Source organism: Momordica charantia (assembly GCF_013281855.1).
Source record: "Momordica charantia cultivar OHB3-1 chromosome 6 unlocalized genomic scaffold, Mcharantia_2.0 BLBB01000006.1, whole genome shotgun sequence".
Taxonomy (NCBI): domain Eukaryota; kingdom Viridiplantae; phylum Streptophyta; class Magnoliopsida; order Cucurbitales; family Cucurbitaceae; genus Momordica; species Momordica charantia.
In genome coordinates this window covers 22111468-22116952 of record NW_028275164.1, presented here as the reverse complement: position 1 = coordinate 22116952, position 5485 = coordinate 22111468, and the positions used below count along the sequence as shown (strand labels likewise).

General features: G+C 40.4%; 1 non-coding gene across 1 annotated transcript; it reads right to left on the bottom strand.

Moving 5' to 3' along the window:
- Nucleotides 1–1522: 1522 nt before the first annotated feature.
- On the bottom strand, nt 1523–1629 carry LOC148210950 (small nucleolar RNA R71). The gene has a single exon (XR_015792028.1). It is a non-coding gene; the product is annotated as a small nucleolar RNA R71 (small nucleolar RNA).
- Between the last annotated feature and the right edge of the window lie 3856 nt (nt 1630–5485).

The window sequence follows — 5485 nt, the reverse complement described above, 5'->3', positions numbered from 1 at the left end:
GCTGTATTTTCTTCAATATGTCTTTCTAAATTCCCGTCTCTAGCCCGGTTATGGATAGTTAGCCTTTTATGTCTAAAAAGGGTTGCTAAGAAGTAGTGTTTTTACTTTCCATTCATTGCTCAACATGTTTTCCCAAAAAGTTAGGATTTAGAGAAGGCCACTGTAAGTCTTAACAAGTCAATACTGAAAAGGTTGCTTATTTGCATTGTTGAGTGGTTAAACCGAGGAGGGGAGCGCCTTAGACATAAGGGTTCCGCTTAAGTAGCCTAGACATAGGACCTTAACCCGAGGTTGCGACTATTTCCATCCTAAAAATAAGATATCTCTCATAATAGACATATTAGGGAATGTCTTAGGACTTTGAACTTGCTTAGACATAAGTAAAGTGAGAAGCGTAGTCGTTAGTTTCTAAAGTAAAATGCATATTGTCCTTAGCATGTCCTTGATTCTTTGATGGCTAACTTGAAGTAATTCGGGCTAGGTTTTATCATTCTAAGTCCAAATCCCAAATCCAAACCATTATTTGTGACCACTTCCCATTTTACAAGAATCACTCATTCCAACATTCACTATTCTTTAAAACTTTAGAGTTTGGAAATTGTTTAGAAGTCCTTGAGGATCGATACTTGGATACTTCGTCCATTTTATATTACTCTGACAGGTGTGCGCTTGCATCTATATAATTGTTACCACGCTTAGCGCGTGCGTTCAGCATAAACGCCCCAGTCAAGTTTTTGGCGCCGTTGCCGAGGACTTTAGTTTTAAAATTATTTTCAAATTCTTTTAGTTTTTATTTTTGAGAATTGTTGTTGGGTGTAATCTCCATCCACCGTTTTTGTTCTATATTTTTGGTCGTTTATCTCACAAGGGTACGTTAAAGTGCATGAGCACAAGATCTTTTCTTCTACCCCTTGACCCTGAGATTGAGCGGACCCTTCGAAAAACTCGAAAGGAGCAAAGACTTCGAAAACAACTAGAAAAGAAAAAAGAGAGAGAAGGTGAAATCAGTCCTGAAAGTGAGGTAGAGAGTACGAGCACATCAATGGCAGATATTCCACCTCGTGATCCGGTTGATCCACCTGCTGTTAACGGTAATATGAGGGATCATGCGAGAAATGATGAATTCAACCATATCCAGATGGCGGACAACAGAGACGTGGCAATGCGAGAATATGCCGCCACGGCTTTTCAGAACTTTGATTCAGGGATAGTCAACCCTATTCCAGCCCACGCAAACTTTGAGCTTAAACCAATGATGTTCCAAATGTTGCAGACAATTGGACATTTTGGAGGGCAGGAACATGAGGATCCACATGATCATCTGAAATCATTCATTCAAATTGCAAATGCATTTCGATTACCTGGTATAACAGACGATGCTCTGAGACTAACACTTTTTCCATTTTCTTTGAAGGACCAAGCTAGAGCATGGCTCAATGCATTTCCACCGGGATCCATCACCACATGGGGGTCGTTAGTGGAGAAGTTCTTAACAAAATTCTTTCCACCTACTCACCATGCTGATATCAGAGAGGAGATCATCTCCTTTAGACAATATGATCGTGAACCTGTTCACGAGGCGTGGGAGAGATTTAAAGAACTAATCAGGAAATGTCCGAACCATGGCTTGCCGGCATGCATCCAGATAGAACATTTCTTTAGAGGTTTTGATCATCCTACTAAGATGATGCTAAACAATGCTGCCAACGGAGCCTTTACAAAGAAGACATTCAACGAGATAGTTGACATCCTAAATGACTTAGCTTCACACAACGAACTATGGTGTTCACAAAGATCTAGGGCAGCACCAAAGAAGCAAGATCCAGCTGGAGTTTTGGCTCTGGACATTGCGACCTCGATGCAAAAAGATATGGTTACAATGAACCAGAGGCTGAAAGAGATGGCATTGGGAATAAAAAATCCATTAGCCACGCCGATACAACCTGTGCAGTCGGATTATTGCACTCCTGCCCCTGTTTGCCAAGTCAACGATCTCATTTGTTCATTTTGCAGTGAAAACCATATCTATGATAATTGTCCACATAACCCTGCTTCCGTTTTTTATGTAGGACATGGGAACAATAGGAACTTTAACCCATATTCGAACACCTACAACCCAGGTTGGAGGCACCACCCTAATTTCTCATGGGGAGGTCAAGGAGGTTCGAGCGGTTTTAATCAAGGGCAGAGCCAACAGAACAAGCAGCCCTATGTTCCACCTACACAACAATACATCCCACCACCGCAACGGCAGTACAATCAGAGAACACAGACTCCACCAGTTCACAATAACAACTCAAATCTTGAGAATATGATGAAGGAGTACATGGCCCGAACCGACGCAGTGATACAATCCCAAGCGGCATCAATGAGGAATTTTGAGACCCAATTAGGACAACTTGCCAATGAATTGAAGAATAGACCACAAGGTTCTTTTCCAGGCCATACTGAATTACCAAAACGAGAAGGGAAAGAACAGTGCAAAGCTGTCACCCTCAGGAGTGGACTGGCATATGATGGACCAACAATGCCAACAACAGATGTACAGATTCCGTCCACTGAACCAATTGTAAAGATACCAGATAATCCAACAACACCAGAAAAAGAAAATATTAGAAAAGGTAATGAGGACACCCCGAGTGTTCCTCCACAGGTACAGCCTTCTTTTACCCCTACTCCCCCGTTTCCACAAAGATTAGTTAAGCAAAATAATGATTCCCAGTTTAGAAAATTTTTAGATATTTTAAAACAACTGCATATAAATATACCATTAGTAGATGCTCTAGAACAGATGCCAAATTATGCTAAGTTTTTGAAAGATATAGTTTCTAGGAAGAAAAAAATAGGAGAGCATGAACTGGTAGCCATGACAAAATGTAGTAGTGAAGCTGTAGGCAGCCCGCTACCCATGAAATGTAATGATCCTGGCAGTTTTACCATTCCATGTTCCATAGGAGGAAAAAACTTAGGTAGGACATTATGTGATCTAGGCGCTAGCATTAATCTTATGCCATTATCAGTTTTCAAATCTTTAGGCATAGGAGAAGCTAGACCTACTACGGTTACCCTACAACTAGCAGATAGATCTATCATAAGACCTGAGGGAAAGATAGAAGATGTTTTAGTCCAGGTGGACAAATTCATTTTCCCTGCGGACTTTATCATTCTAGATTGCGAGGCAGACTTAGACGTTCCCATTATTTTGGGAAGACCATTTCTAGCCACTGGGGATACAGTTTTTAATGTAAGGAAGGGAGAAATTACAATGAGGGTAAATAATGAAGAAGTTAAATTTAACGTTCTAGATGCCATGAAATTACCAGGAGACTTTGAAGAGTGCTCTGCTATAAATAGCTTGAATCCTGTTATGTTTGATGAGTTTTATGACTTATTAGTTACAGAGATTGAAGAAGAGCTTGATAAGATAGCAGAAGGACCAGAAGATGTGGCTAATCCTATTGAAAAAATACAAAAAGAAGAATGCAAGTCGTTACTTCCGTCCATAGTGGAACCACCCACGTTGGAGCAGAAGCCATTGCCGTCGCATTTGAAATATGCGTATCTAGGGGATAACGACACTTTACCAGTTATTATAGCTTCCAATTTATCACCTACTAATGAATATTCTTTATTGCAGATTTTGGAGAAGCACAAAAAGGCCATTGGATGGACGATAGCAGATATCCGAGGGATAAGCCCGGCCTTTTGCATGCACAAAATTCTATTGGAAGAAGATGCTAAGAACTCTATTGAGAGTCAAAGGCGGTTGAACCCGAAGATGAAAGAGGTTGTAAGGAAAGAAATTCTCAAATGGCTTGACGCCGGTGTTATATACCCAATATCCGACAGCAGCTGGGTAAGCCCAGTACAGTGTGTACCAAAGAAAGGGGGTATTACCGTGGTGGCCAACGAGGAGAATGAGCTCATCTCAACCCGAACTGTGAGCGGGTGGAGAGTTTGCATTGATTATCGCAAACTCAACAAGGTAACAAAGAAAGACCATTTTCCTCTCCCGTTTATTGACCAGATGCTCGACCGTCTGGCAGGTAAGGATTTCTATTGTTTTTTAGATGGATATTCGGGTTATAATCAAATTACTATTGCTCCAGAAGACCAGGAGAAGACAACATTTACGTGTCCGTATGGTACGTTCGCTTTTAGGCGAATGCCCTTTGGACTATGCAATGCACCCGCGACTTTTCAGAGGTGTATGATGGCCATCTTCTCTGACATGGTAGAAAATATTCTAGAAGTTTTTATGGATGACTTTTCTGTTTTTGGAAATTCTTTCGACGCTTGTTTAGTTAATTTGGAGAGAGTATTGGAGAGATGTGAACAAACGAACCTAGTCCTAAATTGGGAGAAGTGTCATTTCATGGTACAAGAGGGTATTGTTTTGGGTCACAAAATTTCCAAGCAAGGAATAGAGGTAGACCACGCTAAGATAAACATCATTTCAAAGCTATCTCCTCCTACAAATGTCAAAGGGATTAGAAGTTTTTTAGGGCATGGGGGATTTTACCGCCGCTTTATAAAAGACTTTGCTAAAATTTCTAAACCCCTGTGTCAATTGTTAGAACATGATAGACCATTTGTTTTTGATGATGACTGTTTAAAATCATTTGAAATGTTGAAAGTTGCTCTAAGTTCAGCTCCTATAATTATCGAACCTAATTGGGATTTACCTTTTGAGCTTATGTGTGATGCCAGTGATTATGCAATAGGAGCTATGTTAGGACAACGTAAAAACAAGATCTTGCATCCTGTGTATTATGCTAGTAAGACTCTGACGGTGCACAACTCAATTACACTACTACTGAAAAGGAACTGTTAGCAGTTGTGTTCGCCTTTGATAAGTTTAGGTCTTACTTGATAGGCACAAAAGTCATTGTTTTTACTGACCATTCTGCTTTAAAATATTTATTTGCTAAAAAAGATGCTAAACCACGTTTGATACGGTGGATTTTGTTACTTCAAGAGTTTGATATTGAAGTTAGGGACAGGAAGGGTACTGAAAACCAAGTTGCTGATCACCTGTCTAGATTGGAATCCCCGCTCTGTGATGATGGAACTGTTATACGTGAACAGTTTATTGACGAGCAACTCTTGCGAGTTGATTCAGTTCCGTGGTATGCCGATATAGCAAATTATTTGGTAAGTCGAATAGTTCCTTATGAGTTCAACAAGCAACAGGTAAAGAAATTTCTAAATGAAGTTCGATGTTATCGTTGGGATGAGCCTTTTCTATATAAGCTAGGACCTGACAATATCTTACGCAGGTGTGTCGCAGAAGAAAAGCACGAGGCGATATTAGACGCTTGTCATATGTCTCCATATGGAGGACATTTTGCAGGACACAAAACCGCAGCAAAAGTTTTGCAAAGTGGGTTCTTTTGGCCCACTCTGTTCAAAGATGCACATAAGTTTGCCCAGGTTTGTGACAAATGCCAACGGACAGGTAATATATCTAAACGCCACGAAATGC